Raw genomic sequence first — 15,581 nt, forward strand, 5'->3', positions numbered from 1 at the left:
TTGTTCGGTTTGAATACCTAAATCATTTAAGTATGAAATTCACCAAATACAGGGTGCGTGAGGATGAAAGGCACATGCCTTGAGGAGTTTTAGTGATTCTGAACAAAAACCTCATTTGGACGTATGCCCTACACCATTTTTTTTTAAGGCCGGTGTGGCCGTGCGGTTCTAGGAGCTTCAGTCTGGAACCGCGTGACTGCTACGTCGCAGGTTCGAATCCTGTCTCGGGCATGGATGTGTGTGATGTGTGATGTCCCTAGGTTAGTTAGGTTTAAGTAATTCTAAGTTCTAGGGGACTGATGACCTAAGAAGTCAAGTCCCATAGTGCTCAGAGCCATTTGAACCATTTTTTTTAATTTTTTTCTTTAGGACAAATGGTTCGTGCGAAGACAGCGCTAGAACGTTGAAAAACTCGCTCGACCCGCATACTCTGTAGCTTACGTAGTTTTTGCAGTCCAATTTGAGGCAGCATACTGAGATAGCAAGTGGAGTCGAACAGTTTGATACCGGACCCTTCTGGCTTTCGAGGGGGATTCTCAGAGAAGGTCAAGTGTATGTGCTACAGATGTGACGTGGAAGTGTACGTCCACCAATGTATTGTTTCGGTGCTTGCGATTTGGGTATATGTCTTCAGGCTGTACGGAATACCCTTTGTGTGGTGACTGTGGCCACCAAACTCCATGAGGGAAGTCCCTCTGTTCCGCCACCTCTGTGTGTCAATTATGCTGACCGCCACTCTCCTCGTTCGAAAGATTACCCGGCTTAAAAGAGAGAAAAGAAGATCCAAGCATAGAAATCTCTGGATCGCCTGTCTTGTGATGAGGCTTGCCAAAAGTGTGAGAGAATCCATCCAGTGCCACTATCTTCAACTTTTCCCTTTGATAATTTATTTGCTCCTCCTCCCACGTCCTTACCCCAGCCCCATCCCTCTCTCCCTTGTCCCCACTGCAGTTCTCATGATGTCCCGTCAAAGAACTGCTCCCCATCCCCGGCCAAATAAGTGCCCTCGTTCTTCAGCATCTGCCAGTGATTGCGCTCCCTTCTGGAACCCCTTTCTCCAGCGTCTGTCAGGCCAGAAGACCCTTACCACCACTCGGCCACCAGGCTCACCATCTGTGCACGCCGTCGCCTGCTCTCTTCCAGTTCCAGAGAAGCCTCTTCTCCACCTGTGCCCTGCCCTCCCCCATCTCAGAAAGAGCAGAAGAAGAAACATAAATCCTAAGACAAGGCGACGTGCCCCTGGAGATGCCATCTCCCCTCTCACAACCTGAGTCTGACATCTTACTTATGGATGTCACCTCATCCTTGTCGGTGACGACTACTGACCGAGTTACTGACCTCCTCCTCGGCATCTTCATGTCTACCTTGGACTCTAGCCACACGATCATCCAATGGAATTGCAAGGGATACGCTCGTCACCTACCGGAAATGCAATGTCTTGTCTCCTCCCATTCTGCATTCTGTCTTGTGCTTCAAGAAAAGCGTTTCTATGATAACCACTCTCCAACACGTCGTGGTTATCGGGCATTCTGTCAGAACCACGCTGGCCCCAGGGTTGCATCAGGCGGGGGTCTGCACTTTGGCCCACTCCGATGTCATTAGCAACTGGATCCCCCTATGCAGCAACTTTGAAGCGATAGTGGTTCAAGTGTAAGCGACTCCAGTAATCACCATTTGCAGTGTCTAACTCCCAACTGGTAAGCCACTTCCTTATGTTGCGCTGTCTACCTTAATTCACCATCCGCTATGGGGGAGTGTCTCTTCAACGGTTAGGGATATCTTAATTGGCCCAGTTATCACGGACTTCGATTTGTGTCTCCTGAAAGATGGTTCCCCTACCCACTTCAGTGCCGTTCATGGCATCTTCTCTGCTATCAATCTCACGATCTCCTCCCCTGCCCTTGTGGTTTCCCTAAATTTGTCATCCTATGATGACCTTTGCGACAGTGACCACTTTCTAATCATTTTATTGTTCTCCTGCTGCCGCCAGGCAGACACGCCCCCAAGTTGGGCACTCTGCATAGCTAATTAATCTTTATATACGTTTGCTATGCACTTTGTGAGAGGTCCATGACTAAGGAATTTATAGCTAGCGCACTCGAGCAGATGTAATTCCGATGGATTGCTCAGCGCTGCCTGCAATATGTAAGCTACAATAGAATCGCAGACCAGAGAGCAGTGTTGGCTGCAGTAGGAGTAGTGTGGGCAGTAGTGGTGGTAGCTCGCAGTTGGCCGATTGGGCCGGTCGTGCCTGAGCGATGTAGTACAAGGTAAAAACAACGGCGCGCATATCTAATTTGTTACAGCTAAGTTGGTAATATTGTTAGATCAAGTCCCATGTAAATGTTTTTAAAAACATCTTTTAATAATAATCTTTTTTATAAAATCAACTTTTTGACAATCATTCATCTGAATTTACAGAATTTACTAATTTCTGTAATCCATGGGCATCCTGATTATCGAAAAGAAAAATCAGTTGTTTCTTTTTATACATGACAAATCTAGCGGGCAGCATTGCACTGGGTTGTGCCAGAAAAATTTCTTATAGGAGCAGATATATACGCGTTATCTGGCGACTTCATTGAGGTAAGATTTTTTAATTTATTCAGAATGAATTTCCAGGGCCATGACGCAGCATTGCTGTCGTCCAGATTTACCATTTTAGGTTCACAGTCACTTGATTATTGAAAGGTTATATGTGAGCTACAATTTTATTGAAGGATCCACTAAATGTGAATGTTACAATTATATATATATATATATATATATATATATATATATATATATATATATATATATATATATTGGGAAGTTACACTTGACAAAAACAGTCCAGGATCGTATTTTTTTGTGCATTTCTGAGAAGTAGTCAGTTATATACCTGCGCTTATTTACTTAATGTTAAATGTACTTTGCATCCGGCGCAACGCATTTACTAATTTGTCACTCCTTCTTTCACAGATCATCGACAATTTATTGCTCTTTGTTGTTATTGTATTTGTTCCATTTTGCTTTGTCTTTGATTTTGTGCCTACCTTTGAGTTATGAAAATTCCTCGAAAAACTGCTAACTGTACATCGCGATGCGAAATTAGTAAAAAAGCCGACTTGAATAATATGATAACACTTGCGACACTCACTGTCATAATGATAATCCTCCAATTACAGATAATCAGTTCGTGCCGACCTACAGTAATGATTCTAATCTAAATGATGATCAAATAGGGTGACCATACGTCCCGATTAATAGGGGTTGTTTCCGTTTTTTGAGGCTCAAAAATTTGTCCCGACTTCTTTTTAAAAACAAGCTATTTGTCCCGATTTTCAAGGATTATTTTCAGACATTTGCAAAGCGGTTAAAATATTTTCTGAGTGTCGATTTTATAAACTATCAATTGAACCTGACATTCCGTACGTTGGTACCCCCTGATAATGTACAGCTTAAGCACTATAATTGTTGCGTACTCTTATTTTCTTTGCTTTTGCTTGCCATTGTTGTCAGCACTCAGTATCAGTTTCGTGAAGTGCTAGCACGTCGTGGCGATGCCGAAACGAAAATCAAAGTTTTCGGAAGAGCTTCAGAGGAAATTTCCTTGCTTCACTGCTACAGACAATGACTGTTCAGCAAAATGTAACGTGTGTAACTGTGCTGTATCCGTGTCTCATGGTGATTCTGCAGATCTCAAGCATAATATGGAATCAGAGAAACACAGGAAGAATCTTCAATCGGCAGGTTCCTCACCAAAAACTGACGAGGTATTTTGTAACTTTAAATACACAGGGACAGAAAAACGTAGCTGCAGCAGAAGGAATCCTGTCATTCCATGTTGTTAAACACCACCAAAGCTATCGTTCTAATGACTGCAGTGTTCAACTAAATAAAACAAAATTTCTTGATTCTAAGATTGCAGAAAATGTTTCGTGTGGAAGAACAAAGTGTGAAGCAGTTATCAACAATGTTACAGCTCCGCATTCCCAGAAACAGGTAATAGCTGCTGTAAACAGAGGAAAATACTTTTCAATATCTACTGATGCTAGCAACCATGGGCATCAGAAAATTTTTCCCGTGATAGTTCAGTATTTTTCTGTAAGTGAGGGTGGACTGCATACGAAATTGCTTGATCTTGATGACTTGCAGAACGAAAAGTCCGAAACAATTTCCTATTATCTTTCTCATGTTACACAGTCATTCAGTATCATCTCAAAGTGTGTTTCATTTGGTGCAGACAATACTAACTGTAATTTTGGGGGGTTAATGAAGAAAGAGGGTAATAATGTTTTCACACATCTGAAAGAAAAATTAAAAAACTCTAACATTGTTGGCATAGGTTGTCCAGCATATATTGTTCATAACACACTTCAAAGTGCTTGTGATGTTTTACCTGTTGACATTGACTGCGTTGTCATGACGTTGTAAAACCATTTTCATATTTTTTCTATGCGTGTTGCAGAACTCACTGAATTCTGTGAATTTGTTGGTGTCACGTACAAAAAATTACTCTCCTTTTCCAAAACAAGGTGGCTTTCATTGTTGCCATAGAAAGGATCTTGAAAATGTATGAACCTTTGATAACTTTCTTTTTGTCACAGTCTAACTCAAAGTGCTCTGCAATCTTAAAAGAGTTTTTTCAGTGATGCTATAAATGAATGTTATTTGCTTTTTGTACATTCACAGATGAGTGTTTTCCAGCAACCCATTCTGAGCATTGAGAAACAGAATAATTCCATATGTGAAGTATTAGCAGTCTTAAATAAAGCTTTGACAAGTCTAAATTCAAGGAAACATGAACATTTTGTACCACTAAGTGTAAAAAATGCCGAATGAGTGTGATTAAATGAAATGTCGTGTGACGAGGACCTCCCGTCGGGTAGACCGTTCGCCGGGTGCAAGTCTTTCGATTTGACGCCACTTCGGCAACTTGCGCGTCTATGGGGATGAAATGATGATGATTAGGACAACACAACACCCAGTCCCTGGGCGGAGAAAATCTCCGACCCAGCCGGGAATCGAACCCGGGCCCTTTGGATTGACAGTCTGTCGCGCTGACCACTCAGCTACTGGGGGTGGACAATGAGTGTGATGACAAGTCTGTTAAGAAATTTACATAGCAGTATCAACGTTTTATGATGCTTCAGTAGACTATTTATCTTCATGGCTACAGGGAATAGCTGAGTTTTCTGTATACTCATGGATGATGCTCACAGAAGCACCAGAATGGTCAGTAGTTGAAAATACTTTAATGTGGCTAAATGAAAAGGGCATTCTAGTAAATGACAGCCTGTTATTTGATGAAATAGTTCCTATATAGTCATTTGTGAAACAACAAGTGGAAACAGGCAGTGAACAATGGAATCAGATGATGGCACATGAAAAATGGTGTAGTTTTTTCAGATCTTGCCGGTGTAATGAACAGTTCAGAGAATCGCTTAATACAGCACAGTACTTCTTTTCACTCCCTGCCCACAATGCAAATGTTGAAAGAGTTTTCAGCTTACTATCGTCACTGTGGGCAGATGAGAGGAATAGATTTACGGTGAGCAGCGTTAAGTGTATTTTACTAACCTGTTTAAACTTCAGTAAATACAGTTGCACTGACTTATATTCATACATATTTGGCAAACCTAAGTTGCTGAATGAAATTTCATCTTCGAAGAAATATGATTGCAGTGTGGAATCCACAAATCCATAAATTCCTTGTGTTCACTAAGAACTTTTTTGTAGTGGTTGTTACTGTATGTCTTTCTACATTCTGTGTTATAAATGTTACATTTCTCAATAAGTAAATTTCTGAAAACTTGCAATGTACTTCTTTCCAGTCTTTCCTTTCTTTGTTTGGTTTTGTACACACACACACAAATATCGGTGAAGACTATATTTGCGGAGGAAGAAGAAATGTTAGCATTAAAAGTGATATTTAACGAGAAATAAAAATTGTCCCACTTTTTGGGGAAGAAAATGTATGAAAGTCCCACTTTTGTCCGAAGAAAATATGGTCACCCTATGAGCAAACAAATTCAGTTATGTCCACAATGAATTTAACGACAATTCATGAGGCTGCACGTTCCACTGCAGTGAACGCTGTCCAGTTTGACACACCTGATCTGCAAAATTTACACAGTCAACAGACAACGAAGATGAACAATGTACCCTAAATTTATTTTATTCCGATGTAGTAACCAACAGTGCACATCCAATTAACAAACCTTTTCATGAATCAGACAATGACCAAATGGTTACACAAAACGTGACACATGCAGATACACGATCAGCACAGAAAATACGAGTCGCTAATTTTGACGTGGATCAAGTTGTGACATTGTTGCTACAACTTAATCAATCGAGCAAACAACTTAATGAAAATCTCAAACAGTCGAATGAAAAACAAGACAATAATTACAGACAACTTAATGAGAAACAAGACAACAATTATAGACAACTTAATGAAAAACAAGACAACAGTTACAAACAACTTAGTGAACAGATTACAGCCATTGCCGTGCAATGTCATGATACCAAAGAACATTTACGTGAGGAAATTAAGGCTTGTGCTAGGATTAGTAGTGAAGAAATTAGATACGTTGCACAAGAATTACGTAATACACATGCAGCCACAACAAAATTGCTTATAGATGAAATTAGTGTAGTTGCTAAACAATGTTCAGAAAACGCAATACGATTACGCGACGAGTTTAAATTAGTGTCAGCAAAACTTTCACGCACACTAAATGCGAAAGTAGACAAGAATTTGAACAACAGAACAGCCAAATTGACGAACGTTTTAATCGCCACTTACAAAACAGTAAGACGCGTTACAGTAAATTCAAACAAGTCATGGAAACAATTACTGCACAGACACAGGAAGACAAGCGTAAGTTGTTTACGAAAGCAAAAACTTACGTAGACAACAACATTGATACAGTATCAGACGAAATCAGTACTATCAAACAGTTGAACACTGAATTACATGGTGAAATCTCCGATCTAAAAACAAAAACAGACACTGATATTCAGACTTTGGAAAATAAATACACAACACTTTCAGACAGTGACCAACAGACTTGAACTATTAGAATTAATACAGGATCCTGATGCCATTAAAGTAGACGTTAAGAAATTGAACAAAACCACACGTAAAGTGCAAAAACAAATTAATGCTTGTGACACTAAAAATGACGATCAGGTAAAAGCACTGACTGAAAAATATGATGAAATGGCCAGTCGTATTGACGTTATCGAAAATAACAATGACACCAAATCAGACGATACGTCACCAGTTTCGTTCAATCAAACATCCAAATTCCAAAAGTTACAACAGACAATCACTGAGATAGGTTCGTCCAACAATAAATTGAGTAGAAAATTGTCTTCTTTACTGCAAGAAGTGATGGAAATGAAAAATGTTTCAGCCTTTAACACGCCACAGCACATGCCACATTCTGAACATTTGTCACACTCACACAACTAGTATAACTTAAGTAATTTACAGAGCGTACGTGACTTAGATTCCGAACAGACACAGACAAAAAGATTCTCATGCAATTCCGAACCTGCTCAGAGATTCAGAGACGATAATTTTGATTACAAGCACTTTCAATCTATTAGGAAATTTAAGGTATTTAAAAATGACAGAACACAAATACACCCTTTGAACTGGATACAACAATTTGCTTTTGAGTTTCCACAGGCTTGGCCTGTAACGCAGAAACTAAAATTTATTTTCAGCTTTTCATCCCAGGCGATTCATTACACTTCGATGAATATGTGCCGTAGCGTGCACAGGGCCCCGAGCCGTAGTAGTGCTATTTCTTCTTTAGTTTTCTGCACTGCTGCCTACTCTTTTACTATGCTTTATATCTATCAAAACAACTCTTCAACCATCGATCTATCTAGGATTAGGAATGAATGAAGAAAGCTTGATATGACAAGTTTTGCCTGAAAGTGACAGTTTCCATTAGACACTCCCGAGATGACAAGAACTAACAGAATAATTTTAATAACAGACAATTTTAATCAGCAGTATCGTCACATTTTGGCAACAATAGAGGGTTTTCCGCACAAAAATAACAAAACCAGCCAGTTGGCATACCTAACCAACAATGTGGTTTGCAAGGTCAACGAAGCTTTAATGTTTCGCCGCCTACACATATAGCGTCGGCTCTGCCAATAGTAACGCCCAGCCAACAAGGAAATCACTACGTACAGAAGACACACCATTTCAACTCCTGTCGCTACGCGCCGTATAGTAATGACTATCATGACAAACGTAAAGGTCATGAGCACAGTGTTCAGCGTTCATTTAATAACAGTAGCGGCAGAATCATCCACAACAACAGATTATCATGAATGAATCAGACAGTCCGTATCACCTGAACCTAATACATCAGGACGAAATAACAGAACAGTACAAATAATCGAAATGCCATAGCATCCTCCTGCAAATAACAGTACGTCAGAAAGAATTTGACTAGATATAGTACAGGTTGCATCTTCCAGCAACGTAAGCATTACTTTTGACACACAGAATCTTGTTCGCGAAAATGTTATTATTTTTGACGACATCCGAGACACACTATTGCATGAAAAATCAGTTATACAAAAAACCATTTCCCACCTTATTATTGAAGTAAAGATTGGATCGTCCACATTTACAGCAGTAATCGATTTTGGATCACCTACGTCAGTTACAAATGAAACTTTCAACGAATGTAACAAAGAGAATACTTATCCTACATTGCCATTAGGTAAAACTAAAGTAAAACGAGCAGTATCTGGTAAAGAAGTAGATGTAAAATTACAAACACACTTATCATTTTCTATTGCAGGTCATATGTTCCATTCAACTTTTTGGATTGTTCCCTTATTGACAACAGACGTTATTTTAGGTACGAATTTTGTGGTACAACATGACGCAATTATTGAATTTCAAAATTCCTATTTATTGTGAAAGGATGAAAAAGTACAACTGGCATTATAATTTCAGCACGCTTTATCTGCAGAAGAACAAGCAATTAATCGGACAGATGTCATTTCTACATCACGTAACATAGGCTGTCATTCCACATTGTTCACAGATACGTATGTACACAACTACAATACACCAGTCGGAGCCAACTATGACGTTATGCAAATGATTCCTGATAAAGTAAAACAGAGCAACGCAAGTACAGATGACGAACGTAGTCAACTACGCAAAATTCTTTTAGAGCAAGCTCCACTTTTTGTCAATATCCCTGGTACTATGTCCGGTTTTATGTATGAATTTCAAGTTAAACAGCACGACACATTTCAAGCCAAACATTATCCAATTCCATATATTCACAGAGAACAAGAAAGAATTACAAGCTATGTTAGACCAAGTAATTATTGAACCAGCAGTTAGTCCGTACATAAAACCTCTCCATATTGTTAAGAAAAAGGATGGATCACTTCGCCTCGTACTTGATTCGCGTCATGTCAACGACATTAGTATCGATGAAACAGGTCGCCCACAGACACTACAAGAACTTTTACAGAAATGTCATGGTACTGCTATTTATTCCACATTAGTTTTAAAACGGGATTTTGGCAAATTCAGCTCCATCCCAACTGCAGAAAGTATACAGCATTTCTCTGTTTTGGTGATTGTTATCAATTTTGCAAATTACCGTTCGGTTTTACAATTTCTTCAGCAGCATTTATTCGCGGTTTTAATACTATTCTTCCGACAGAACTTAAAGACAGAATCACAACGTATGTAGACGACATCCTTATCACAGAAGCTAACTGGTCAGAACACAATTTGATTCTTGAACAACTGCTGCAAACTTATCGTGCACAAGGACTCACAGTTAATCTTAGCAAATCACACTTTGGAAAATTTCTATAAAATTTCTTGGTCATGTAATTTCAAAAGAAGGGATTGCGCCTGATCCGGAAAAACTTCAAGCTTTACTTGACATTACTGTTCCAATGACGAAGAAACAACTACGCAGCTTTCTGGGATTAATTATCTTTTTCCGTAAATTTGTTCATTACTCTGCTTTAGACACCCCTAGATTATGCCAATTGACTGGTAAAAATGCTGTTTGGTCCTGGGATAGCCAAGCACAGTCTGAATTTGTTAATCTGAAACTTGGCTTGCTGAACGCACAACTTTTATCACACCCAGCTCCTACCAGAAATTTTCCCATTGCCGCCGACAGTTCTAACACCACTTTAGGCGTACACATTTTTCAGGAAACTGAAGAAGACGGTACTACAGCAATTAAAAACATCGCCTTTGCAAGTCGAATTCTGTCACCTGCTGAACGCAATTATTCTGTTACAGAACTTGAAACATTATGTGCTGTATGGGCATTTACCAGATTTAGGCATTTTTTTATGGAAGACGTATACTACCGTATATAAAAATCGTAGAGCTATACAGTTTTTACTTTCCGCTAAATTTACATATGACAGGTTAAGCAGACGCACTATCCCGTTCTCTGAGCAACTATCAGCAAGACATCGCAACCGACTTCTGCCAAGCAAATTTTAGCCTCATGTATTCAACAAGTTGCATTTGAAAATTTCATTTCGTCGTCATTACAAGACATAGCACAAGAGTAGAGAGAGCAGAGCATAGACAATGTATGGAAAGAAATTAAACACCATTGGCAAGATAGGAATTACGTTACCATTAGAAACCATTATACTGTACGCAACAACATTCTGTTTCGCCAGTCTCATCCTGACAGCAACAATTGGTTATTATGTATTCCTCACGAACTTGTTATCAAATAAATTTGGTATACTCACTTACATATGGCCGCTGTAGACATTTTTGGGCCGATTCCCAGATCTAACAGAGGTTTTTGTTACATCTTTCTGGCTGATGAACTCAGTTAAAAATTTGTTACCTCCACTCTGTTGCGCACAGCCACTGCTAAATCTATTTCGAATGCATTTGTAAAACATTTTTTATTCCATGTAGGGTATGTATTGAAAGTAATTTCAGACAATGGACCACTATTTCGATCTGCGATATGGAAACGTATGTTACGAGCTAGAAACATTTCTCCGATCCATATATCCAGGTATCACGCTTCTTCGAACCATTCTCAACGACTGATGAAAGAAATTGGTAAACTATGTAGAATATACTGCCATAAAAGACATATTGATTGGGATACACACATACTCCCATTCTAGGATGTAATTAACTCCATACCAAATGGATCTACTATGCTATCTCCGACTGTTACATTGCAAAATGTTGAACCACCCAACAAAATTAAAGAAGTAGTATCTTTTCCTACATCTCGTCGACTACGCCACCATGAAATAATTGACATTGCGCTCAACAATATCAAACGTGCCGCAGAGCGCCGGAGAAGACAGCAAAAAAAGGGTTTGTACAAGCTGTGACTTTCGCATAGGACAGAAGATATTAGTACGCGCACACTATTTACCGAACAGAGGAAAGAGTAGATGCAGTAAATTTGAGCTTCTATTGGTTGCTCCATATAGAATTCGCAGCATTCCTCACCCCATTATAGTACATGTCGAAACCTTGAGAACCAGAAAAACCAAAGGCAATTACCATATTTCCAATATTAAACCCTTTATTGAATAAAGATACTTTATGACTTGTCACATTGTAATGCCATTTGCAGATATCTATATGAACGCTTACTGATGATGATCATATTTTTTCTTGGCAAGTGTCTGGCAGGGTAAGGTTAGCAGGTCGCTTTTCATGTCGTTATACCTCAGACCGTGCATATTTTTCCAGATAAACTTATATATTATGTGACCACTTACGCATTTATATCTATGTGACTACTTACTGATGATGATCATATTTTTTCTTGGCAAGTGCCCGACAAGGTAAGGTTAGCAGGTCGCTTTTCTTGTCTTTATGTATCAGACCTTGCACATTTTCCATTTTTGTGTACATATAATGGCTTTCCTATCGAAAGTAGAATATCCTCTGTATGCACTATGAATTCTTTAAGATGTAACAAACAGCAATTGAGTTTGACATTTTTGCCTTATGATATCTTAATATCTTGACCATTCTAGATTTTTTATTACTACATTATGATACTGTGTGTACATTTTTTGCAGTTGAAAACTGTCTATGTTTTTGACTTAATACGTTTTCTGTCATTCTGTGCTGTATGATTAGTTATATCTCAAGAAACAAGTTTTCATGTAATAGGTATAAGAATTAAATGGTAGGTATTAATCCATATTCATCAATTTCAGAAAGCAATAACGTGTAAAAGAAATAAATTAAACAACCATAGTGGTTTTCTATGAAATGGAAATTTCACAATTGGAAAGAACGAAAGAAAATGCAATACCTTGTCACGATGAGTAAATGGATCAGAATTAATAAGCATTAACAAGAACATACTATACACACTGTATGATAGTGGCCTTGACTAATTATATCTCTTTCAGAATACGAAGCGATTGTGACAGGCTGTCAGACAAAACTACACATGTTAATTTTAGTGATGAAATAGGCTAGAAGTAAGAAAATCTATAATATTTGAAATAATGAATGATAATGAATAGTTGTTTGAGGAAAATGGTAATATGAATATAAATAATGAAGTGTCTATTCTTTGCAGATGACAATAAATGATGATGAATAGTTGTATGAAGAATATGGCAATATGAATAATGAAGTTTTTCTTTGCAGATGATGATAATCATGAAGTTTATATATTTTCCATTAGTTAAGAGATGCTATGTAGTTATTTAAGTATTTTTTGCAGTTCTTTTTGACCGTATGTCGTATAGTATAATGACTGAATGTTCTGGGAAAGACAGCTGGAGTATGTACATATTAAGAACACGTTGCATTACCTGTTAATTAGAAGTTTACAACTTTTTAGCATAATATGAATACATTTCTTCTTTCAGCTCAATAATCCATTTTTTACTTTTTCCAGGAAAAGCTTTTCATGATATTAATATGCTACAAGCACTTAGTTATTAAACCTGTTCTAATACTTGTATTTTTTACCCAGTTGTGTGTATCATTTATGAATGTGATCACATATACTCTACTTGTTTCATAATCTTGTTTAGCTGACTTACGACGAATGACGTTATTAATCCTTGTTTCCAGCTATAAGTGAAAAGCAAATATTTTCTTGCCCCAGCAATTGACTACCAATCCCAACGCAATGTATTGCTAGCACAAAAAAATATTATTACCAGTCCCAACTATTACCAGTAACAACTAAATAATGCTACCAGTTTACGATATATTTCTAGTCCTAAATATAGTGCAAATTTTCTGATGTATTGATTTCATTATGTCTATGTATTATTGGACTAAACAGCTTGAATGCTAATTCCAATGTCTTAAATATTAAATGTCTTATTTAATTTGCATGATATCATATATAATCACTAGCAGCTTGATGCTACGTGCAACAACTCCTGTTTTGAATTATGACTTCTGAATAATGTATAATAAATGCTTTGTAACTGGCCAATCAGTGCAAATAATTACTATAATGGGATGACTTATGATTCCAATAATTACTGTAATGAGATGACTTATGAGTAATGATTTATAATACCACACAAATACTTTGTAACTAGCCAATGAATGCCAATAAGTGTAATGTGATGACATATGATGCCAATAATTACTGTAATGAGATGACTTATGAATAATATTCTATAATACTAAATTAATACTGGCCAATGAGTGCCAATAATTATTCAAATCGGAAGACACACTAGTGTAGTCCTGAGCGATGACTAGCATAAGACTTAATTAATCCTTCACCTTCTGACATACTTACCAGCAGTTACTGTGATATCTGTATATCCTGTCCATCCTCATGACCATGAAGCACTATATTTGGTTTTTGCACTAATTCTACGTTGATGTAAGTGTATGGCTTCTACAAGAATGTGGTGTCGACATCAAGCTGTCCACCAATCTGACCGAAGGAGATGTCATTATGGTTCTACTGTTTCGTGTACCTAATGTACTACCAAAATGGTAACATACAATATTAATACATTTCAGTGTCTCGGCTACACTGATAAGTACTTCAGGGAAGAGAACTTCAGATTGTCTCATTTGGTGTTGTGCTTCTGTAGAAAGATACGGACTTTTAGTGCAGCTATGTCCAACCCACTGTGCTGCAACCGTGATGCTATCCTTCCCATTTCTTTCCTAGTTCTTATAAAATGGTAAAGACTTACACAGTGCGTCTGCACTCTATTTCATTTCTTAATACGTTCTGTACTTATATTATTAATCAATAATGTTATGTATATGTATATACTCTGTGGCTGTAGACTTAGTAAACTAAATAGATTATAGAAAAATTTGTTGCTCATGGCAAGTCCAATGACTCACCATCGCTGCCAAATGTTTACCCCCCCGTACCCCCCCCCCCCCCCAGTGGAGGGTTATGTAAGAGGGCCATGACTAAGGAATTTATAGCTAACGCACTCGAGCAGATGTAATTTCGATCGATTGCTCAGCGCTGCCTGCAATATGTAAGCTATAATAGAATCGCGGACCAGAGAGCAGTGTCAGCTGCAGTAGGAGTAGTGTGGGCAGTAGTGGTGGTAGCTCGCAGTTGGGCGGTTGGGCTGGTCATGCCTGAGCGATGTAGCATAAGGTAAAAACAGCCGCGCGCATATCTAATTTGTTACAGCTAAGTTGGTAATATTGTTAGATCAAGTCCCATGTAAATGTTTAAAGAAACATTTCACTTTTAAGCTTCTCCTTGCTTACCTTAATAAGCGGAGTAAAAAGGAATGCTTGGAGCGCTATGTTTCCTCCCTGGGGACGTATGCCTCTTCATTGCAGGTTTCGTCCAAGCTCCATAGCCTTCTGGGCTGTCACCCATAGTCAACTGTCCTGGGTCTGAACCTCCGAGGTACTCTGTGTACGGATCCATTGGTCCTCGCAGAGCACCACACGACACTTTGCGACAGCATCATCTTCCTCTTCCTACCCTACTCCCTTTCTCTGGCAGAAATGTAGAGTTGAATAGACCCCACTTCTGTTTCATCCTGCACCATGTTGAGCCCTATAATGCACCCTTCACTGAATGGGAATTGCTGCAATCTCGTAGGTCTTCACAAGACACAGCCTCAGACCTGGATTCCATCCACAACTAGATGATCCAACACTTGCACATTCCCCAGAGGCAACAGCTCCTCAGGGTCTTGAAGCACATTTGGCTCATGGATGCTTTTCCATCACAATGGCGAGACAGTGTAGTTACCCCATCCTTAAGCCCAGGAAAAACCCAATGTCTCTAGACAGCTACCGCCCAATTAGCCTGACGAATGTACTTTTTCGCGGTCTTCTTTGACCTACAATAGACATATGACATGGCTTGGTGCCATCACATTTCAGTTACCCTCCATGACTGGGGCTTCCATGGCGCCCTTCCGAATTTTAGCCCTAAGTTTTTATTTCACCAGCTCTTCTGGGTTCGAGTTGGCGCAGCACTCAGTGCAACTTAGATTCAGGAGAATGGTATCCCACAGGTTCTGTGCTAAGTTTCACCAACGGGCTTGCGACCTCTGATGGGACTCTGGTTACCCCGGCATTGTACGTCGATTTT

The sequence above is a fragment of the Schistocerca gregaria genome, chromosome 1 (genome assembly GCF_023897955.1).
Source record: "Schistocerca gregaria isolate iqSchGreg1 chromosome 1, iqSchGreg1.2, whole genome shotgun sequence".
Lineage (NCBI taxonomy): Eukaryota > Metazoa > Arthropoda > Insecta > Orthoptera > Acrididae > Schistocerca > Schistocerca gregaria.